Consider the following 25,322-nt stretch of genomic DNA (forward strand, 5'->3'; position numbering starts at 1 on the left):
ATAAATGTATCAGGCTGTGTATTGCCCAGATATTGTGATGTAAGTGACCCCTTTAAGATAGATACATGCATACATGATAAGAACATATAAATTGTGTTATCAACAGTACAGAATGCAATACTCAACAGGAGAAGCCATCCAGGTGGCATCACATAAAAGCAGAACTACATCTGTTTAGAAACAGAGAACTGCTCCTGAAAATGCACAGTCGTAGATCAAATCCTCCCTTCCCATTCAATAATATGCCATTTTACGTACCTAGTATTCTGAAATTATTACAATGAGCTCCAAATCCTGTTGGTAGTGCCAACATTTTTGTTTTTGTGTGGCTTCAAGTCATTCCAACTTATGATGATCAGAAGACAAATCCATCATGGAGTTTTCTTGGCAAGATTTGTTCTGAGGCAGTTTGCCCAAGGTTAGCACTACACCATGCTGGCTTTCAGTCTCAAGTAGAGTAAACCCATTACAGGAACAGAGAAACAATCAGTTCCCAATCCTATTGTTAGTTCCAAGTAGGAACAGACCCATTGAATCACTGATATTAACATCAGTTGGTCAACCAATTAGAATAAACTCAAGTAGACCAACTGATTGACCAGCCAATGAATGGTGAGGCACTACTTATGAAAATAGTTATTTACTTCTATTTCCATATTTATGGTAAGGTACACTTTCACCTGCTGGACTCACCTGATGTTATAATTTGGGGCTAAGATTAGGTCATTCTATGGTCCAAAACACACTGCAGTAATAATCCACTTTGAGACTACTTTAACTGTCCTGGCTCAATGCTAGGGAATTCTGGGAACTGTAGTTTTGTGAGACATTTAGCTTTCTCTGACATAGAGCTCTGGTGCTACAATAAATTACAACTCCTAGGATTCCCTAGCATTGAGCCAGGGCAGCTAAAATGGTCTTATTTTTGCATTGTGTTTTAGACTTATGATTCTATAATGTTGTACATAGACCCCAAATTTGAACATATACTGAGAAAAACAAGCTTAGTGATTCTTCGTGTCTAGCAGAACAACACATAATGTTCAGAAAGAGCATAACATGCAGTAAGGTTGTGGGAGATTCACATGAGTATTCAGCAGAGAAATCTTTTATCTCAGCTTTTCTGCTAGTAAAAAGCAGTATTAAATTGCTTCACAGGTGAGTCATAAGCGCCATCATAAATATTAATGACAAACGTACGTTTTAACCCTGGTTGTCCTGTGGTTGTCAACAATAAAAATGTTTGGTTACATTAATTCTTAATGTGCCCGTTATGAAACATTTTGCTTAAGGGAGAAAACCAATTACTTTGAGGTTTTTTAAGTGCTTGTAAATTTATTTTAACTTCTTAAAATGTTGCTTAATAAACCAGAATGGCATGAGCAGAGTCCATCTAAGATCTATTCCACAGTAGGAAAACTGATATCCTCCCACTGCCAATTTCCAATGTTTCAGTGCTGAATGAACAACACCCTTGCTCTTTGGAAGACTGGAACTGAGGCTAATAAATACCTCAGCAGTCTCTCCTTAAAAGGCACCAAGCCAGTTATTGCTGTTATGTAACAGAAAAGATGACAGTTTTAAGGTAGGAGAGATATACAATCCAAAGGCTAACCACTGCCAGAAACAGGAATTTAACAGAACATGGCAATTATGAAGCACATAAATATGGTTGACAACTTTTAATTCAAAGAAGAACCACTCAGTGGCAACTTCTATGCAAGGGTAAATAGCAACTTTCAGTAAGGTATATATGTACATGTGTATATGTATGAACTGAGATTGCTGAATGGAAGGAAAGATTAGTCCTCTCTCCTATTTTAATGGCAACTGGGCTTCTCTGCTGTTTAAATAATGTTTTAAGAAACATGTGCACTTAACAACAACTTGGAAATTACTTTTGAGACAACATGCTGGCTGGGAGATGCCGCTAGGTGTTGTCCAAAACAGTAACTTCTCCAGGCTTTGCAACTGGTATCACCTAGTTTGCTTGGCCCTCAATCACTGCTACGGCCAGGGTTGAAACCCACAGTGGCACTATAAAATGGAAAATTACTTCAGTCTACCTCCATTGCCTATTTTGCTGTGCAAGTTCCTTTCCCCCATACAAGAAGAGCTGGAATCCCTCATGTTTGACTATGGGTACTTCCCGATTAGCAGCATATAATACCGAATGATACACCTGCTCAGAGGGACTGCTACCCTCTCTAGAAAAGGCTGCCTCCCAGTTTCTGTCACCAAGGATCTCTACCCTACTACAAAATCCCCATCTTGTCAGGATTTCTCTTCAGTTCACTGGTACTCTTCCAGCACATTACTGCCTCCAGACACCAGGCTAACATTTGCACAGCCCCTCCTGATTCAGATGGAATGAGGAGATGGGTTTCCTCTACATATGGACCTGAAATTCCAAATGATAGTTTGCAATAGCTCCTTACAGATATGTATATATGCTGTGGCAACCAAAATGGAACTTTGTAGGATCCCACAACTTAGCAGCCAGAGAGAAGAGGTCTCCCAATGCTTATCCAATAGTTATTCTGAAAGCAGGACTGGAAATGGTATCAGTCAGTGCCCTCACATGCATATCTGGAGTTGCTCCACAAGAATTCTGTGCTAAATTGTACGGAATCCCACTAGGAGATAAACAAGTCATCTAGAATTCCTTCATCTCAATCCTGATAAAGGTCACTAACTATGGTGACCAAGGGGTCATTCAGACTACCTTTTACCCTGGATCAGAACCCAGATTAACCACGGGAAGTTCATACTGGCCCCGATCCTTCCACAAGCAAAAAATGAGGCTTTCACATCCGTTCAGGGGCAAATCCACCTTGGCGCGGGTCTTTTGAAAGCGTAGTAAAAGCTGTATCTTTTGAGAAAAAACGGATCTGGCAAATATGAACTTTTCCCTGATCATGATCGAGTCAAGTTCAGGGGAGGGATTTAGGTCAGAGGGAGAGCAGAAAATGCCTCCCCTTCATTGGGGTGAAGGAGGAGGAGGAGGAAGAAGGAACAGGGGGAAAGAAGGGGGCCATGAAGGGCAGAATTGTGAAGGAGGAGGAAGGAACAGGGCGAAGGGTCAAGTTTAGGGGAGGGAATTAGGTCAGAGGGAGGGCAAGGAACAGAACATGCCTTCGCTCTCGCAGGCAGCTTTCTCTCTCTCTCTTTTGTATTTTTATTTTGACAGACTATGGGTCTACAGGTGGAAACATATATAGATAGATAGAATGTGTCTGCTTTCAGTAGCTTGCTCCCAGCACTGCACCTCACTTTGCAAGAGGCTTTTTTTCTAAAATACTTTTTATATGTGAATGCTACAATGCGAATGTTACAAATGTTTCTCTTTCAATTTGGCAAATTGATACAGAAAGCTTTTGCTACTGTATGTGTCTGTAAGGAATCCTGGAGTGGCTGAGGAAAAGCAAAGGATGCAGAGATGGCATTCCAAGGTGAGGAATTTATTATTATTATTATTATTGTTGTTGTTCTTCTTCTTCTTCTTCTTGTATATTTATGAGCTATTCTGGGGTTGCAAGGAGGGAGGATGCAGATATGGCATTAGATTGCATTTTGGGGTTGAAAACGGAGGCAGAGGAAGATCCATAATCTGTAGTGACCCAAATACACACAACACACACACACACCTGGAGGTTTTTAAATTTGACAAAATACGTGCACACTGCCACCAGTGGTTTTTTTTTAAAAAGGAGGGGGAAAGCACCCATCCAGTTGCCCAACTGCTGTAGGAAATGTCACCTTTGACGAAAGTAGAACTGAATTTGATTGACAGCAAAGGAGCCTTCTTTTGAACCGGTACCTGCAAATGTGAACTCTCCGCAAAGAGCTGCAATGGCATTCAGGGTTAAATTACGCCGATTAAGGTAAATTATAGTAGGCACTTGCTTCTAGAGAGATTCAGGAGGGGGGGACCCAGATCTGCCTAGTTCCATCCATGGTAAATGGGCCAGTGGGAATGGGGCCCAAATCTGATACTGTACTGTATCCCGAAACAATCCTCAAAGCTAAAATTTAAAAAAAAAAAATCCATAAGCACCAACACACAAATATTTCAATAACGTCTAAAGAGACATATAAGAAAAGAAATCTTAGTGGAAATTTAAAAAGCTAAATCAAAACATACATGTTAATAAAATGGGGATGGAAACATAGTAATGAAGGTGTGCTGAAACAGATGTATGAAAATATGGCCACCTGCTTGATACATTATTATACATGTTGAGACTGGGGTCCTTTTCAAAAGCTTAAGACTCACACCTAAGTGAGATTTAGCTACTATTCCACTCTTTCCCCCAGTCAAGATTTTCTGTGGTCTAAAAATAAACAGAAGACTCAAGGACAAGAAAACAATGAACTTATGACAACCCTACACCCATTTCCCCAGAGTAAGGCTCAACAAACCTGTATGGGATTGCACGAAAAATTCTGTAGATGGTCCTGCCCTGTAGAGAGTCAACAAATGTTGGCTATTCCTGAGCAGACAACTAGTGTGGAACGTGCTCCTAATCTTCCTGAACAGCCAGGAAAGAAGTAATGAATGAAAAAGACAGAGAGCGCCAAAATAGAATAGAATAGTAGAGTTGGAAGAGACCACAAGGGCCATCCAATCCAACCCCCTGCCATGCAGGAAATCTGAATCAAAGCATCCCCGACAGACGGCCATCCAGCCTCTGCTTAAATACCTCCAAGGAAGGAGACACCACCACACTCCGAGGGAGTTTGTTCCACTGTCGAACAGCCCTTACTCTCAGGAAGTTCCTCCTAACTTTGAGGTGGAATCCCTTTTCCCGGAGCGGAATTCCATCCATTGTTCCAGGTCCTGTTCTTTGGAACAGCAGAAAACAAGCTCGCTCCCTCCTTAACATGACATCCCTTAAAATATCTAAACAGAGCTATCATATCACCTCTTATGAAACAAAAAACAACAACTTTTTTTAAAAAAGAACCTGACTCTAGCAGTTAAGAGCTCTTCAGTTACAAGGGACCATACAGCCATTCCATCTTTTTTTCTTCTCCTTAATAATTTTTCCCTTGTAAAAAAAAGTAAACGAAGGACTACTATCTAGTCTGCCCTTGACCTTGGTTAGCAATTCCTCTTTTCCTGTAAATCTCCTAGGCCTGGCACTCAGAGTACAGGAGCAGTTGCTGGAGCCACCTGTGCCTTGGAAAGGCCACTGGGCTAACTCAAACCCTTCCATTACCCTTGCAACAAAACCATCACCTAGCACTGCCACCAGCTCCAGCCACCACTTGGACCTGCCCAACAACACTGCAAGCAACAGTGCTTTTGGATCTATGACAATGTCATTTTAGAATCAGCCACCTGCTGCTAACTAGAACCTACTGGAGTGGAGACTTTCATGGAAGTGACCATCGCTGGCAGCGCTAGTGAGGCAGTGTTTGACGCACCATGTCATGGATCCACTAGGACCTAGTACTGTCCTTCTCTACCATTTTGTCATATCTGGAAGAAGAGAGTTTTCATACTTCTTAACAAGCAGCACTAGGATGCTTGGTAAACATACCTTGCAGTCCAATTCTATCAGGTTACATAGATATTCAGACACAATATGGCAGGATAGAGTTCTTCACATACAGTCTTAGAGGTTGGATTTAAATAGACCACAATTTGGCTAAAACTAAACATGTTTAGTCTACATTGATTTCCTTGTGTGTGTTTGCGTGACTGAGTGAGAGTGAAAGAATGAAAAGTATACGCATAACTCTCAATCCATCCAGTGGATTAAAGTCAGTGGAACTTAATTTTGGTTGGTTTGGGGCCCTGTCTTGGTGTTAGTGGGCTTTATTCATATGCCTAATACTGGTAAAATGTGGCATATACAAGTTAATGACAGGAGCTCTAGTGTGCATTTCTGCGATCTCAATAGGAAGCAAGGATAGCTATTCAGTCTAAGACGTAGAAGTGATACAAAACCAGTTTGGAGAATAGATTAAAAAAAGAGATGAGAAGAGTGGGGAGAGAGAAATGTATTGAAGGGAAAAAATTACCTAAAATTGTATGGCTTCATGAGGAAGAAAAAGAAAGTGAGAAATGGTCAAAGCTATGAAAAAGATACAGGCCTTTTTATAAAATCTATACACATTTTATGGCCATCCTTTGTCAGTGATTGATTACTTTAATCCTGGAATTTACTAAAAATAAAGATTTTTTAAAAATTTTCCAGCCCAATTTCATGTGTGTTACCTAACAGATAAACCAGCATATGTTTTGCAGAAATTATCCCAAAAATAAGTTGCATGGAATTTTTGTTTTAGGACTACTAATGATTTGAGTTGTTGTTTCCAAATTGATCAAGTTCTTACCAAAGAACAATTCTTAAATGATGCAATATTTACACTGGAACAGGTAGACTTATTATGACAGCATGGCTACAACCATGATGAAGTTTCTGCACTTAGGGCGGAAAAATGAAATGCACAGATATAGGATGGGCAACACCTGGCTGAATGAAACTACATGTGAAAAGGATCTGGGAGTCCAAGTAGACCACAAGTTGAACATGAGTCAACAGTGTGACACAGCAGCTAAAAAGGCCAATGCAATTTTAGGCTGCATCAATAAAAGTATAGTGTCTAGATCAAGGGAAGTAATAGTGCCACTGTATTCTGCTCTGGTCAGGCCCCATCTGGAATATTGTGTCCAGTTCTGGGCACCACAATTTAAAAAGGATGTGGAGAAACTGGAGCATGTCCAAAGGAGAGCGACTAAAATGGTGAAGGGTCTGGAAGCCATGCCCTACGAAGAATGACTTAGGGAGCTGGGGATGTTTAGCCTGGAGAAGAGAAGGTTAAGAGGTGATATGACAGCCCTGTTTAAATACTTGAAGGGATGTCATATTGAGGAGGGAGCAAGCTTGTTTTCTGCTGCTCCAGAGACTAGGACCCAGAACAATGGATGCAAGCTCCAGGAAAAGAGATTCCACCTCAACATTAGGAGGAATGTCCTGACAGTAAGGGCTTTCCGACAGTGAACACACTCCCTCAGAGTGTAGTGGAATCTCCCTCCTTGGAGGTCTTTAAACAGTGGCTGGATGGCCATCCGTCGGAGTGCTTTGATTTGGATTTCCTGCATGGCGCGGGGTTGGACTGGATGGCCCTTGCGGTCTCTTCCAACTCTGTGATTCTATGATTCTATGAAGTTAGAGAAGAACAACCTGGGATTTGTTTGGCACCAGAGAGATGGTGCAGTCCTCTTCAGAGGGGAACAGAATGCTTGAAGTCCATTCATCCAAACAGAAAGATCTGATGCAAAACATTTCCCAAAGAAGCACACTGTGGGATGCAACAGCAAACCAATGTTGCTGGCAACATTTGGTAGCTCTTAAATTGAAATTGCATTCTCTCTCTGTGTGTGTGTGTGTAATAAAGTTTTTTTGTAGTTAAACTTTTATTAAAGGAGTGCAAGTAAGAGTTTAAAGTATAAAAAAGCACTCATATCACTGCTACCATGGTGCTCAACAGTATTCTCAGTGTCAATTATTCATGTTTCTTTTGCTGAAGGCTCTAATTTTACATAAGTGAAAGCAACAGGGGAAATGTTATGCTGAACGAAGAAAAGCACGCACACAACAAATGGAGATTCACTTTGAAAAGAATCCTTATTTTGTAATTCAAGCTTGATAGGTTTCCTATTGAGAAGTTGTCCTCCACAGAGCCTGCTAATTGTTCTTTAAGGCCAGCTAGACCTCTGTATGTACATCTAGCCCTCACCAGGTTAGTGTTCCAAGTTCCCTCTAGCTATTTGTATTTATTTCAGTAATGTAAAGGAGGCAAGTATTTGTTATCCTAAACTCTGGATGTAGAGGCTGAAGGTGAGAAAAGGCAGCATCCTTGGGGCCTTCAGGATCTGTACCTTGGTTTCAGCAATCAAGTATAGCACATCCCTATTTGCAAACCCATAAGTCATTATGAATACAATGTAGAATCCTTGCCCTCTAATAATTAACCCAACATGCCAATCCGCACTTTCCCCACACTGACCGCTAGATGTCACAACCCAGTCTTGCAGATGAATGAGAAGCAATTAAGCGCTCAGTGCAGCAGTGTGCTACATCAGCAAAAAGCTGTTTAGACATGAAATCTGTTTAAATATGTTCTTTCTCTCTCTCTGTTCTTATGAAAATAAAAGCCACTCTTTGCTGTTGGGCCAATGCTAGCTTGCACTGCTTCTCCAAGGTATCAAGCATGATTTTTTAATTATTTATTTTTTGCCCTGTTGCCAGGGATCCTTTGAGCTGGAGATTGCACCAGAGATCCTTCGCACTGCAGGCATGTGCTTTGTCACCCATCTCCTATCTGTATATTCATGCAAGCTCTGCCCATATTTATTGCATTTAGGAACTGTGAAACTAGACTTCTGCATGCTAATCCATGGTCAGTCTGATGGTGTGTGAAGGTGACTAATATCTTATCCATTTCTGAGTATAACCCAGTGAAGTCTAAGGACTCCATGATGAAGAATAACATGGAAACAAGCCTTATTTGGGCCATCTTCAAACCTGTTTTGGGCAAAAGTCAACTTGAGAACTTTTCCAAGCAGACCATTCCCCCTTTGCCTTCGGTGATGTTGTGGTGTTAAATTATCACCACTTATTTACTCTCAACAGATATAACAAACCTCTTGCACTCCCTCTGAAAGCCCAGACTTGCAGCTTGAGGCTGTTTTGATCTAGCATTACTCCTGAAAGGCCATGTGGCCTGGAGTGAGTTTGACCAGCTGTTGCGACTGCATCATTTGCACAGCTTCCTAGGGAAGGGAGATTTTATGATAGTGGTTCATGCGTTAACCACCTCTTGATCAGACACTGTTGTTGTTGTCGTTGTGTACCTTCAAGTTGTTTCTGGCTTTATTGTGACCTTATCATGAGGTTTTCTTAGCAAAATTTGTTCAAAGGGGGTTTGCCATTGCTTTCCTCTGAGGCTGAAAAAGTGTGACTTGCTCAAAGTCACCCAGTGGAATTCCATTGCTGAGTGGGGATTCAAACCCTGGTCTCCAGAGTCCTAGTCCAATGCTCAGTCCACTACTTTTGTCATGCACCACCTTCAAGCTGCTAACCTATCATGGGGTTTTATTAGCAAGAATTTTGCAGAGGTGTGTGTCACTTTGCTTCCCTCTGAGGCTGAGAGTATGTAACTTGTCCAAGGTCACTCAGTGGGTTTTCACGGCTGAGCAGGGATTTGAACCTTGTCCCCCGGTGTCCTAGTCCAACATTCAAACTACTATGCCACACTGGCTACACCATTACTGCCCTTAAAAAGTGTTATTTGTAAATAAGATATGTTATTATAATAAAAAGTGTTGTTTGAAGCTAGAGCTAAATACACGGATTCAAGTATACACAGTTTGAAAATGTTCAAAAAAAGTATAAATTTCAAATATAAAACCTTGATTTTCCATTTTTAATAAGGGACAACATTTTGCTCTGTCATTATATTTAATGGGACTTGAGCATCCATGGATTTTGTTATACACGGGGGATCTTGGAACCAAACCCCAGTGTATAACAAGGGTCCACTGTATTTCAACTTATTTAACAGACTTTTAATTTTGTCAGCTTTTTGATAATCACTTATCACTACCCTGAGTTGTACAATGTTACAATTCTGTTATGTTTAATTTTCTATATTAACCCAGCCTTTTAGAGTTCACCAGGTAATAAAAGGCCAGAGCTAGAAATGAAACAAATTTACTCTAAAAACCTTTCCAAAAATTCTTCCCTTAATTTTTTTTTGCTATTAACCTGGTAATCTCTGATTACCCAATAAACATTTTTATTGGAAATGAAATTAGCAGCTGACTTCCAGTTTAGATTACAATCTATGAGACTTCATATTTAACAATGATCCAAATAATAATAATAATAATAATGGAAACACAGTACGCCCTTGCTTTATGCGGGGGACCGTTCTGAACTCCCTCGCATAAAGCAAATTCCACATATGCTCGAACCCCATTTAAATGAATGGAGTTCATGCATGTGGCAGTGCGGCGGTGTGGGTGTGCCATGGACGTACACCCCATTAGTTCCTATGGGACGCGCCACCCCTTCCTCCCCGCACGGCTTTCAGCATATGCTGAAAGCTGCGTAAAGCGTGCCTGTGTATGACACGGGCACACTGTATCTTGTAAAGTTCTCATTATACCTATACAGTAATGTTGGCCCTTCATATCCACAGATTCAACCACCCAAGGCTTGCAAATATCTTAAAATATGTAAATCAAGCAAACCTTGATTTTTCCATTTTATATAAGGGATACCATTTTACTAGGCGGTTGTATATTATGGGACTTGAGCATCCACAGATTTTAGTATCCACGGGGGTCTTGGAACCAAACCACAGTGTATACCAAGGCTAACTGTAATTATACTTTGCATTTTCCCTCTAGCTGCAATCCACCAGTAACATTTTAGGAGTATGTCATTTAATAACTGAAGCAAGAAAAATATTTGGTATTGATTTAGTTCTTAGCTTAACAGAAACCATCAAAGACTAGAATTTTCACTTTTATACAGAGAATTCTTATATGATTAAGCACATAAAATGAAGGTTATAATAACATTAAAGAATTTGCTGATGGTCATAAAAGAATTCTGTGTTATCTCAAAAAGAGAATGAACATCTCCTCGAACTAGCATTCCCTCAAAGCTAGTTTAGCTCATTCTGCCATTCTGAGGTGGACATGATTTTTAAAAAGGAAAATTGAAAGAAAGGCTATACAGTACTTTTTGGTTTAATTAATGTCACTGTCAGATAATTCATCATCAGGTTATACAACACAGATTGTGCTTGTGTGTAGAACACATTACTTCATCACTACTTTACATAGGAAGTTAGATAATCGTACAAATAGATCCACAGAGCTTTCACCAGCTACACAAATGCTACCCAGCTGCATTCTTTACACCTGGAACTCCTTCTCCTACATCTAAAGCTATTCCAGTGGCTCTCGTGACCTTAAAGAGGCATATGGTATGGCAGATAATGGGCCAAAGCTTTTATGTGTAATGGAAGCTATGCCTGGAGCTATTTGGATCTTGCCTGGGGCTCTATCAAAAGAGAAATGCAAAACAGCGGGCAAATGGATGCCTCCTAGCAGCCTCCTGGTATTCCAGGAGTGTGCAGGGCTGCTGGTGGGTCATTTTTAAATGAGGCTGCCAAGCAAATGGACCACATGAAGGCTCTTATATGTGGTTATTATTATTTCTGTAATTATGGCTGTGATTTTTCATCTTTAATCCACCACAGTTTCACCAGCTGCATGTGAAGTTGCAATATGGAGGCAATGGTTCACACACACCAGAACATCACAATTCAATGAGCTTGGAGCTGAAATAACACGATGAAGACAACAGATTTTTGTGTGGGATTGTTAGAAGAGGCAGAATAAGATGAGCTTGTTTTTTTTGGGGGGGGGGGGGTTAAGGCTGATTGGCTAAGCTTTTTCTTGTGTGTATTGTGCCACGTCTCAAGAGCTGTACTGTCTTCCAAGGAGAACATTCATGACATAACAGAAAAACTGTCACAACTCATCCAGCCCACCAACTGTTACCACCTCATTCTGACTTGCATTGGATCAAATGGTACTGCAGGATAGAGCTTTCAACATATTGCAAGTGACTATGAAGCTCTGGATACTTTCTGGAAGCTGTAGGACCTAGGGGCACAGATTCCAATTTCATCACTCTTTTCTATTGAACAACATGACCCAGGAAGTGAGAGAAGAATACTGGAAGTGAACTACTGGCTCCATAGATGACTTCTTGGACACTGGTCTGCACTTTCAGAAACAAGGACTTTTGGAAAGAGATGATTTGCAGCTGGCAAGAGTATATTTGCTAGGATCAGGAGGGCTATAACTTGAGTCATGGAGGGGAGTCAGTATTCTATAGGGCAAAGGAATACCAATTACTGGAAATAATAGGCTCAATGCTCTAGGGCAGTGGTCCCCAAACTCTGCTCTTTAAGGGATTTTGGACTTCAACTCCCAGAATCCCAGACTACTGGCCAACATGGCTAAGGCTTCTGGGAGATAAAATTCAATATCTCTTAAAGAGCACAGTTTGGGGACCACTGCTCTACAGGGAATTGGGCCAACAGTACAAGATGGGGAGGAAAAAAACAGTATGAAAGCAGCTGGAGAGAATGATCCATTATCTTAGATGGTTCTACACTAATGCACAGAGTACGGGAAATAAAGAAGATGAATTTCAACCCTTAATTGTTGTTATTGGTCCTGTGTCTTCAACTCATTTTCAGCTTATGACAACTCTAAGGCAAACCTATCATTCTGAGATATGAAGTCCAAAACATCTGGAGGACCAACGTTTGGGAATCACTGCACTACATGAGGGTCAATAATCTGAGACTCAGTTTGGACAAGACAGAGATTCTATTGCAGGCAAATTCATTAGACTGGATGACTCGTACTCAACCCATTCTTACAATCCTCCAGAAGGAAAGTGATCCAGGGAGTTATCCTGGAAGTACTACTGTCACCTGAGGCACAAAGTGGTCTCCATTGTACAGAGTGCCTTCTATTAATGTTGGCTGGATACTCAAGTACATCCCTATTTGGTCAGTATTAGCTTAGCCTCAGTTGCCTATGCTCTGGTTACCTCTAGATTACCTTTATGAGGGTTTTCTTTGGTGGGGGTTATACAGTTAGTGAAGTATTAAGTGGTCAGACTGATCATGTAGACCTGGACCAAGAGATCTGATAATTTAACACTTGTTCTAGCTCAGCTGCACATTACAGCTGCCAACACATTTCATGATGAAAGTGTAATTATAATCTATACAAACTTATACAATTTAAGACCCCAGTACTTTACAGATCAATTTCCCCATCATGAACTTATCCATATCGTGAGGTCAACTTTAGGGGAAAGAAGCTCAGAGGGCATTGAAAAAATACCCCCAAGTACATGGAAATCTCTGCCTAGGGATGTTTCTTGACCCTGTTGTTATTATCTTCTCAGCATCAGGTTACTACACTGCGTTTGATGTGATGTGACTGTCTGATTTTTAAACATCTGCTTTAGGCTAAATGATTACCCCTATAATTCACTGGGAGGTATTAATTTACATTATATCTTGTCTTAGTGTTATTAGCTTTTATCTATAAAACACCTAGATTCTTTTTTAAAGAAAATGCACCAAAGAAATGAAACAAATAATATAATAATAAATAATCACAGCAGTTTATGGAGGTCATGGGCTATGGGCTAACTACAGTTAACCTGCAATTCAACTGTCTCTTTCTAAACATGCTTCTGCAACCCACTCAATCATTAAAATGTTCCACCTGTTGCAAATCTTTTTGACATGATGAACTATGCAATGGAAAAATGTTTGCACTGAGTGTTATTTTTATTTCAAAATGTAGAGATTTTAGGGGCAGAGTAAGCATGTTTTTCTTGAGAATACACCAAGCTATTATTCTTATTATCTGCCACTGCTCCAGTGTACTTTTTATTTTTAATTAGACTGTCTGTCACATGGTTAGTTACATGTATAACAGCAGATAATCAAGGATCAGGTAATGAACAGGATGATGAGACAAAATTATGTAGCCGTTCAGATTTGGCTATATGCTGACATCACTGAAGGTACGAAGCCAATTCCTTGACTGGGGATACATTTTTGAATTCTGAGTAGGGAACATCATTCTCTCCACAATTCACTGAAATTTCATATGTACACTTTAAAACTTTTGATAAAGCTATTCATAAAAAAATACTCCCACCCTATCAGTTCATATCCAAGTTTATAATTTCAGCTAGAACATTTTAATCCTTTGGGAACTTTGGAATACTTTCTGATTAAGAAAATTCCAAAATGCCCATGTTGGTTAAAAAGAAAAGGAAAAAAAATAGCTGCATGTGGCAGGTGGTTATAATTATTTAAAACTCTTCAGGTCACTATGCCATAAAATGTCTATCTTTCTTCTGTTCCAGATTTCAAACATGTGCTAGCCACATTAGCTTTCTGGCTTTGAAAAATGGCTGCCGAAGTAAGTTCAGGGACCAATATTGGTGCCAGGCTGTACCCAGATGGTGGTTTTGGGGGCAAAAGCCATGCAATAACACCAGGAGACAGCCCGAATTTGACATGAATTCAGGAGTGGTAAGCTACTTTATTTTGCTGTGCACTAAGCTCCTTAGTCTCAAAGGTGCTAAAAGATCTCTCTACATACTTTCTTCCGTTGCTGGTTCTGCAACACAACCCGAGTCAAGGGCCATTAAACTACCCCATCTACTAGGATGACGACAGCTAATGTGCTTGTGGCCACTTAAGAAAATTAATCATTTGCCATGTGGTTAGGGGAATCCTAACATCCCTCTGCTTCTCTGGGTTTCTAGATGTGTGGTAAATTTCTCCACAAGCCTTGGCAGGGCATTTATCCTTTGAACCTGATGCAGATGGGATAATTATACACATCTTTTAAAACTATGTTCTATTGTAGAATCAGAAAGTTCTCAGAAATAAATCTAGTCCAACTCTCTAGCAGTTCTGGAAATGCTATTATTATCCCTGAAAGATGGCCAGCCAGCCTCTGCTTAAAAACCTAACAAACAGAACCCATCATGTTGCAAAGCAGTAATTTCTACTGTGGAATATCTTGCACTGGTCAGAAAGTTCTTAATGTTTAGTCAAAATCTCTTTGCTTGCAATTTGAACCCAGTAGTTTTGGTCTTATCCTCTTGAGCCAAACAAGATAAATCTGCTCTATTATCTATGTGACAGCCCTTCATATATTTGTAGATGGTTATCATGTCACCTCTTAATCAATTTTTTTCCAGGTTAAATATACCCATCTACTCCAGCCTTTTCTCACCGGATGTGTTCTTCTGGCCTTTCATTATCTTCTGTCACCCTCCTCTGGACACTTGGTACTTGATCACGTGTGTTGCTGTAGTACCATCTGTAGAAAAAGTGATTTAAATAAAGATATTAGTCCTATCAAAACTGTTTTGAGTTCCTATTCAGTACAGCATTTAGCAATAGCATTTACATTTCTATGCCCCTTATCAGTGAACTCAGCACTCTCTAAGTGGTTTACAATCTGTAAGCCAGTTGCCCCCAATAAGCTGGGTACTCATTTTACTGACCTACGAAAGGACGGAAGGCTGAGTCACCCATGGAGCCCCTGGGATTGAACTCACAACCTTGTGGCTACAGTACCAGCATTTAACTACTGAGCCACCAGAGCATTCCTATTCAGTATGAGATCCAGCATGGTGTAGTAGTTTGGGTATTGGGCTATGACTCTGGAGACCAGGGTTGGAATCCATGCTCAGCCATGGGAACCCACTGGGTGACCTTTGGCAAGTTATACATAAGACTCCTAGTGGCATAGAGGTTAAATGCCAGTACTGCAGCCAAAAGCTTGTGAGTTCGATCCCAGGGCTCCAGGTTGACTCAGCCTTCCATCCTTTCGTAGGTCAATAAAATTAGTATCCAGCTTGCTGGGGGCAATTGGCTAACACATTGTAAACCACTTAGAGAATGCTTAGCATTATAAAGCGGTATACAAATGTAAGTGCTATTGCTATACTCTCTCAGCCTCAGAGGGTGGCAAGGTTACCCCCTCTGAAGAAACCTGTCAAGAAAACCACATGATACAGTCACCTTAAGGTTGCTGTAAGTCAGAAACTACTTGAAGGCACACAACAACAACATTCAAACTGCATACTCATTGCGATGGTTGTGGGTGGGGGAAAACACACACACATTTATCTGTATGTTTTTTTAAAAACAGGCTTTCATTTTTGAGTGCTTGTTTCCTTCGTCATTTCACTTGTTTTGAAATTGCTTTTTTCATTATAACGCTTGTCTTGGTAGGAGTCCTAATGGCTTCCTCTGTTATTGTTACCTTTGATTACTTAGGTGTGAAACCCTTCTCTATATTGTCTCTTTTGCCATCCTAAACAGAGACTTTATTTTGGTTTCATGATGAGATACTAACAACAACCAGAACTCTTCTTCATTTCCAGCACAAGGCACCCCACTTCCATTAAGCATATTTCAAAGTTTGTAAAATATTTTGTAAATTGCTTTGTGTCACTGAACAATGGAAGAAAATTTGTTTAAAGTGAAATTCATTTTTCTCTATACATTTTTCAGTGTGTATAAATATAATGGGTGGAAGTTAAATTACCTTAAAATAGATAACCAGAACTGACTTATTCAACAATATTTATCACTTTTTCATACCAACATTCTCCAGAAGAGCTTAGGCTGGTGTGCATGAAGTACCCCCCTTGTGTTCTTGAAAGATGTGGAGTAGTTAGCTATGTGACAAACATGATGTGTTATTTCTTTGATTTTTTTTAATGCAAAGTAACTGTCAGTAGCTTCAGGTTTCACAGAGGACTAACAGAGTTGGCAGGAGAGACTGGTGTCTAACCTTTTTCTTGCTGGCAATTTTCTTTGCAAAACAGCCCACCACTGCTTCGTTTCCCAAGGGAAAAAACAAAGAGAAGGCTTATCTTTTCCTTTATAAATGGGAAACTAGGTGAGACCAGTTGGTGTGGTTTCAGACACATGTCTGGCAGGGAAGGGGCTAAACAGATCCCCCTGCTACTGGCCATCCTCTACAGCTGCTTTTCATTACACATACAACTTAAAATGTGGAAACAGCTAACATATGAATTGGTCCTTTTGAACCTGGGTTCTCCCAACCCATCACTTATCCAGTATTTCTATCCATCAGTTTGAAACAAAAATATGATGCACATCTACAATCATTACATTGATGCCTGACAATAGGTTTAAAGAAGCCAAAAGAAAGGAATGCCTCTAACTTAAAGCAGAATAATAAAAATAACTTTTAGTGCCAATTAGAACTTCAAAGGACTTTTGTGCAGCAGGCAAACTCATGTTTAAATGTTATTCATATCAGAGATACCCAACTTTTGGGGGTTAGTGGACTATCTAATATGTCAAGCAAGTGTTATGAGATACTGTAAAAAATGGCAGCCATGAGAGTGGCCATTTATAAAATAGATGCAATGACAGGAATGGCTACTTGTAAACTGTTATAGAAAAACAAACTAGTACAACCACACTAGGTCCCAATTGTTAGCATTTCAAAGCATTTAACTGCATTACACACATAAGAACTATCTTGGTCTCTCTACTTAGAAAGAACACTTATGGATAGGTGGAATAGTTTCCTTTTGAGAGATCACAAAGATGATTCTCAACCAAGCTGCACCCAAGCACTTCCTATTTAGATATTTTTACTATATTTTTAAGAGCAATAAACCATCCAGCATATATAAATCAACATTTTAAAACTTAAAGAGAGTACTGGTTTCTGGTTGTACATTAACCTAAGGCAGGGATGGCAAACCTTTTAGAGGCCGAGTGCCCAAACTCAGTGGCATTCCCACACCGGGTGACAGCGCATGCTCCCTCTCTCTTCTTGACAAATGAAATGCCCACACTCCCTTCTCTCACCCAACTGTCATGAGCCATGCTGCCGAGAGAGGCTCATTTAGCGGCTCCGTCCCTCACGCAACCCACCTCTTCCTTGGCGCTGCTTGCCAGCAGCTGCCATCTTGTGCACCTCTTGTGCGCTCCCTCTCCTCCTTTTCCTGGATGGGGTGGTGCATGGAGAACATGCCCGAACCCCCCCCCCCCGTGACACTACTGCCTCACTGGCGGAGGAGGTGGCAGGGTCCATATGGTTAGTGAGCTTGAGAGAAACATGCGGCTTTTCCCTCCTTTCCCCCCTAAATCTAGGGCCTCTGTGGTGATGGCATGTGTGCCCACAGAGAGGGCTCTGAGTGCCCCTTCTGGCACGCGTGCGATAGGTTCACCACCACTGACCTAAGGTAACCTAAAGTTAGGTGTTAATTCCTCTTTTTTCATTTTCACTTTTTTTGTATGTTATTTTGTATCTATTCACAAATAAATGTTTTAAAAACAAATGGCTCAGCGTGAAGCAATTAATTCTTTTTCAAAATGTTGTGTTGTTGTGTGCCTTCAAGTTGTTTCTGATATGGATATAACACAAAGTGAACCTATCATGGGGTTTTCTGAGGCTAAAAGCCTGTGACTTTCCCAAGGTCATGCAGTGGTTTTTCATGACTGAGCAGGGAATTGAAAACTGGATGCATCCACACTGCAGAAATAATCTGGTTTGACACCGCTTTAATGGCCATGGTTCCATGCAATGGAATTCTAGGAAGTGTAGTTTGTTTATACTTCCCAGAATCCCATCGCATGAATCCATGGACATTAAAGCAGTGTCAAACTGGATTACTTCTGCAGTTCAGATGCAGCCCCAGTCCCCAGTGTCACAGTCCAATATGAAAACCACTAATGCAGTGCTGGCTACTTTTAAATGGTGTCCAGTCCTAATACACCCTTGATAGCAGTGTTGCCTGAAAAGACAAGAAAGTCAAACCAATGGGAAAACCAGGCTTATTCCAAGCCAAACAACACCAAATTAAAAAGTTCTGTAACATGTACATATTTTCACAACACTAAAATTACTTTCTTTTAACAGTTTATATATGAGTCAGCTATATGATTTCATATTTCATCCTCTGAAGTGACAATAATTGCCTTTCTCAGCAAAGATGGGTGAATCAGTGCCTATTCAGTCTGGAAGTGAAACACAGCCACTTCCCAAAAAGGTAATGGCTTTTACACAGTTTGTAAAAGAAAACAAGTTAAAAACAAAAAGGAAAATAAAGTGGTGTGGGGGAAGAGAAGCAAATCCCCAACAGTTTATATTATCTGTGCAGACAAGGAGGGAAGGGAGAGAATGAACGTTCTATGAGCTGTACCCGGATTTTGTTTCACTAAGACTGAAAAGGGGTACTTTTTGTCTTTTTCTCCACTCTCCAAAATTCTCTTTCTCCCACTATATACCTATATGTCAGCTATGGACAACTGGCAAGGGACACGGAGCTATTCCCCTTCCACTCCTCCAATTACTTCACTGCTCCTGGAATGACATGTTGTCATTTCCAGTTCCAGGTAGCAGCTGAAATACTCCCAAATTCTGATGCTGAGCGCCAAGGGAGAGCCATGTTTTTATGGCAAATTTGGCGGTTATTCCATTTCTGGGGTGACCAATTTTTTAAAAAATGGATTTGGGGACCTTAGGTGATTCTGAAGAGAGCTTTAGGGTCTGTAAAAGGGGGGCCATGGGCTATGCTATACTTTGTCTCGCTTGCTCTAGAAGTTCTGTGGTGGAAGTCCCAAATTTGAGCTTTCTATCACCACAGAGAGATATTGTGCCTTACACCAGGTCCGACTGCCTGTCTAGACATCTAAGATGTGCTCTGGTGACTGTGTCAGAGATCTTTCATGATGCTCAATGTGTGATACTTTTAGCACTGCAGAAAAGGCCTCTGGAGTTTGGGAAAGGGAGTTAAAAGGTACTTTTCTCCCTCCCCCTTTCACATGACAGCCAATGGTTCTATGGCAGGTTTCATGTTTAGGATGAAATACAAAATTTTTGTGCAAAAAAACCCAACCTTTTGTGGCTGCTGAAGAAAAAATAAGTCCTGGTGTTTCATGTAGGGGCAAAAAAACAATAAAATAAAATAAAATCTCCATGCTGCTAACAAGGCTTTTTTATTTTATTTAAACAAGGTGTCTTGTGCTTTAATAACCTTTCTTGATATTTTTAAAAATATTGTTTACATCACTAATTGGGGCCAATATATAAACATATCTTCACTTAATACTAAGTGTACAATCCAAACATACAATATACAACTCCCTTTATCTTACATCTCTAGAGTGTGATATTCAAGTCAGAGCCCCTAATTATATTTTAGTCCAAGCCTTCCAGCTAGTAGCTCTTTATTAACACAGTGCATCAAAAATACCAAAAGATTATCTTTAGGATTAATGGAAGTCATTGTCGCTCTTTTAAACATGCTACATAAGTAATCTTATAGGCTGATGGTATGAGCAACCAGATTATGGAGGGGGGAACCCTTTTTCGTAATTACATGACACAATTCTATAGGCTTTTCCTTTTTCCTGCTGTGAGAAGCTTATGGATTTCCTTTTTGTTTGTTCTAAAAGCCTAAGTTCATTTGTTTGTTCTAAAAGCCTAAAATGCTATTTGAGACCGAATGTGTTTGGTCCCATAGAGATTTAAATGAATATTTAATTGCTTAGTACACCAGTGAGAGTGCCCCAATAACTATATTGTCATTCCAGGTATATAAAAATACCATGTCTACTTTAAAAGTCTAACTACATATTTAGTTAAAATGATCGAGCCAAAGGATTTCCTCTTAGAATTTTCACTGAAATGTTCCATATATTAAAAAACAAAACAAAAACAAAACATCAAAGTGTATTTTGAGTTTCCTCCTCAGGTGAAATATACACAATGAAGTCTGAGGGAAGTCAAGAATTTGGATAACACTACCCAAAAGTTTTCTGATCATCTGTACATCTTTAGAGTGTCACTTATTTTAGGGAATTTCAAAATGAACTTTGTAAGTTCATCTTCAGGTGAAACATAAAATAAATTTCAATGGAAGACAAAATCAGGAAGACTAGCTGAATGTCATTGTCTGTAAATCACTGCTTATTGTTCCTTGAAAATAAATTCCTCTCCTGGTGACAAAGGAACAACTTATTGGATTGCAGAAATCACAGCAGTTGTATGTATAGGTAACGTGTGGATAAACTGGCTCAATGACTCCCTATTGTCTCCTTGCCACTACAGGTGGTCACATAGGAGACAATGGGTATCTAAAATGAGCCATAGAGTTTACATCAGATTTCAATATTATGAAATAAACCTTTAGGTTTTATATGTAATATCATAGCTAGTGGTTGCAAAGACTGATGCTAACCACAAGGGAAGTGGCTAGGCTGCCAAAATACATTTCCATCCTGCCTGATCATGGTTTAAGGAAGAGAGTGGCTTCTGAAAATACCTAAGTTGACTGTTTCCACTTCTGGACCTCATATAATTATTATGAGCAGAAGGCAGATCTGGAGTAACTATTACTCATGAGTGAACTCCTCTAAATAGTCACTATTTCTCACAGAGAAAGTTATTGTTAAGATTAGAGAGTACTATTTTTCTTGTTTGTTATACAACTCACCAGTGCTTTGTTAGTAGAAAAAGCACTGTGGCTGACAACCACCACAAAGGTGACTCAGTGCATGACTACATGCTGAGTAATAGCCTATAAAACAACCACACTGCAAGCTCAGTTTTCAGAATGTAGTGATTAACAGCCTATCATGTAATAGGGCACTAGAGCAACAAATCGGTGCATCATAAAATGTTTGCTTTCTTCAAAATTTGACATGAAAACTGCAGATGAAAGAAAGCATGTGTCCCATTGCTACAGCAACCCTCTCTCACTGCAAACCAGGGTTTGTTCTTTCACATTCTGTTGCTGCCGGACATCAACAGTAGGTGATGTCCATGTGGATGCATTTCCACAAGAAAGAGCACAATCATCCAGCCTCTACTCATCCTCTCAATACCAGCCTTCTTGTGAACAATTTTGTCCCATTTTGCAAAGAGATGAAAAGAAAAGTGGAAGGAAAAAGTTGCTTTGAGGTGGTGAAAATGCCAACGGTGCTTAGGTTGTGTCAAGGGGTAATGTTGGGGCAGTCACTGTTGGTTGAATTGATCTCATAAGGCTGTTGTGAGGATAAAATGAGGAAGAGCACATACACCACATGGAATTTCTTGAAGGAAAGAACAAAATATAAGTGAAAGATGTAAATTAAAATATATGATTGATCAATTACACTGAACCTTTCTAAGTCCCCATCTACCTGAAGTGTATATGCATTATGAATGCACCTGGGGGGGTTGTTGTGGGATAATTCCCGCCCCGCCACAATAATAGGAAAAGTGATTTGTATCACAAGGGACTACTCCTAAACTCTCTAGATATGTGATCCCTTCACACATGCAAGCAGTAAATCAAATGCTGTAACGATTTGGCGAGACTCTTTGGCAAGACCAGCGGCTCTCAGTACACCTGCCTTTTATACAGAGATAAAGCAACAGTGCAAGCACAGATGGGGAGGGTGGTCAACTATTTCTGAGTGGATGGAGTTCAGAGTTCCAGTGAGAAACAGTGGATTCCAATAGCCTGACTGGCACTTCACAGCTGAATGCAGCCATTTGGATGGTGACCAATGCCAAGCAAGTATGGCTTATCGCCAAATAATACCACAACAGAGCATCTCCTTCTGCTTCATGGTCCAACCAACCAAGCAACAGCTTTCACATGGGAATATGGAATAAGGACTGTGTGCCTCTATAAAGAGACCACACCTGCTCCCACTGTACTGCAGTTGAAATCTACTGGAATTCCCTTCCAGGTTCATAGAACTGCTATCTTGCACAAAGACCTTCTACTTCTCAGTTGTCTCAATAACCTCTTGGGATATTGTTGGAACATTTTTTTCAGTAGGTGATAAAATTAAACCTAGAACAACAAGGAAGAAAGATAAGTCACCCTCTACATTCACCATTCTATCCTGTACTGGTCTGTTATACAAGTGCCTCCTGAAAATGGCAGCAGCATGGATGGGTGTGTGAGAGAGGACGAAATACAACAACAGTAAAGTGGAAACTTCAGAATACCACAACACTGGATTTGTGGGTGAATGTAACTGCTTTGCTCCAGTTGTGTTCTCTTGTGTGCTTTTAAAAGAGGACCAGTGAGCACAATGTTGTATCCCATAGTGAAGAGGATTTCTGAACACCTCTCGGGGGTGAGCAATGCTGCTTTGACAAGGTGAAGGTTTGGTTGAGCATTGTGCATAGGGAAATGGTGTTGAAAGTCTCAAACTGTGAGACAGCATAAAGCATTTATAGGTTTGTTTCATCTGGAACTGACAGGCCTAAATGCTTAACCGTCCTAGAAGGTTCAATTATTTGAAAGAATGGGATAAATGTGCCCTACACAGGAGTTCACCAATACACAAACCCAGGCTTTAGATTTATCTGGTGGATGTTATCTTGAGATACTGAAGTGATGAGAAGTCTTATTACAGACCATTATCTTTCTATATTTACGACAGTTACTAGTAACTGTATTCAGGTCTTGATGATTAAGGTGCTCCTTCAAGGCTAGACAGAGTATTAGATATGAGACTGGGTGAGAATTTGGGTTTATGTGAAAAGGCATCATGGTATACTTTAATTTCAGATTTGGGGAGAGACTTGCTGAAAATATCAATCCAGCTATTGAAATAAGCAAAGCCAAATTTAGAAATAATTAGGGAAGGGACTGAAATAAAGTCTGAAAATACAACATACTTCTATATAAGAGATAATGGGATAGTCCAAGTAAGGGGTGCTGCGTTTACGTGGAATGACTGATCCCCATGCCACCCCTAACTTGTACCATGAGCTACGAGGGCCAAAGAAAAAGAGAGATAGAGAGAGGACTGTCTGCTCTATGCAATTCTCTGATGGACCCTTATGGAAACTAAACACTGGGCTAGACTAAATATGTAGCCACAGGTAGGTTTACTGTGACAAGCAAACCTCTCCCATCTACACTCAGAATGCTCAGTCAAGAGCAGAGAGGCCCTTGTCTTTCCTCCCACACTTCTCAGATCTTTCTTGTAGAATTTTTTAAAAGTAAGTTTTTCTTATAGAAATATTTTAAAATGGTGGGGGTGGGAGGAAACGGCAACACTAAGGTGAAAAATACAGGAACTTCAAGTAGAATAGAATTAGAGAAAGAAAGAGTGGCCATTTGAAGTTTTTAAGAAAGGTAATTAGAAGTAATTGCTTCAAGATTTTTTTAAAAACAAACATACCTCCCTGCAAAGCATCCTCCCCATCATAACATCTTTACAAGGACTGAAACACATGCAGGTATCTGACTAACATCTCCAATTATTTTGTTTCTCCCCCTCCTGTTCGGTTTGTAACATCTTGCCTGATGAAGAAGCCAAATAAAGGTGTCACGATGGATTTTTGTTTGTATATATAATTTACTGGAGTTTATTTTTTTACAGTTGTTTTAAGATTAAATCTTAGATGCCATCAGCTAGAGGCTGTTTTCTCTTTAGCATGTTGAGTAGTTTTAAATAGTCCATTTTTCCACTATGGCACTGTGCTGTTTCCAGTATTTAAAATTGAATAAAATACTAGATCAGTCTAAAATGTGATTCACTCAGCAGAATGCAGTCCACTAGGGGCAAGTAAGCTTCTTGTTTTTGTTGCTTACCCACACAAGAGAAAAAGTCACCACTTGGCAGGCCCCAACTTATAAGCGCTTGAGACATCTGGCCATGGTGAATCCTATTGTGACAGATAGTTTTGGCAAAGAGAAAATGATGGAATAATGAGTAATCTGTTGAGCTACAGCCTGTTGTACAATATAATTGTATGAAACGAGAATAATCTCTTCTTAGGAAGTCAAACCATTTACCACTGCACCTGAGGAAGTAGACTGAAGTCTACGAAAGCTCATGGCTGCCAATTTCTTCTTTCAGTTAGTCTCAAAGGTGCTGCAAGATCTCTCTACGTACTGATTTCACCACTGAGTAACTTACATTAGTCACAGCCACCAAGATAACACCTAAAGAAGTGCAACATCTGAACAAATGTTTAAAACAATAAGAAGAATGAGGACTGATTGCATGTTGGAAAAGATACTATTTCATGCAGTTTTTATATAAGCAGTCTGTTCCTTTAAATCTGTTTTAAAGTAAAACTGTTCTTAGATCAGTTGTACAATGCAATTTCCAACATGGCTACCTGATAAAAGGACCTTCCAAGAGAAATCATACTTAATAAGGCTACAACATTTATGTGGTCTCTCTTCTGCACTGCAAGTCTGGATTAGTCAATGAAGCTTTAACTGGTCGACAGAGAAATTATTGCTTGGCAAGAATTGCGGACATCTGTTTTGCCGCAGCTTTTTTTTAGCTCTTGGACATTCCCCAGAGTAGGGCATACAGGCAGGTCTGCCATACACACCAGCCCAACTGTAGACAGAAGGGAATGTAGACGACATGCAAAGCGCTTAAAATAGGAAAACGCCTTTTGTGCTGGGGAAGGGGGTGTGGTATAAAACAGGTGTAGGATATAGGAACTTATTTTAACAAGGCTTCTGTTACACATGGACACAACTGCAAGCATTCTCCCCCACCCAAGTTGGATGGGTATCTTTGTGAAAGTCAGACAGGATAACCTCACAATGACCTCCAATCTGGCACATGGCTTTGAGGGAGGACTCTGAGGACTGTCCCTCACAACTGCATTGATTAAGAGTTTCTTTCTATAATCGCCGCTGGTT

The 25,322-nt window shown here is 40.1% G+C and overlaps 1 long non-coding RNA gene across 2 annotated transcripts in view; it reads right to left on the reverse strand.

Moving 5' to 3' along the window:
* Positions 1-25,322, reverse strand: part of LOC121930991 — a 140,591-nt gene that overhangs the window by 1,086 nt on the left and 114,183 nt on the right. For both annotated transcript variants that reach the window (XR_006104053.1, XR_006104052.1), the window contains exon 4: positions 14,882-14,968. This is a non-coding gene — a long non-coding RNA (uncharacterized LOC121930991). The remainder of the gene's footprint in view (positions 1-14,881; positions 14,969-25,322) is intronic.

Source organism: Sceloporus undulatus, chromosome 5, assembly GCF_019175285.1.
Source record: "Sceloporus undulatus isolate JIND9_A2432 ecotype Alabama chromosome 5, SceUnd_v1.1, whole genome shotgun sequence".
Taxonomy (NCBI): Eukaryota; Metazoa; Chordata; class Lepidosauria; order Squamata; family Phrynosomatidae; genus Sceloporus; species Sceloporus undulatus.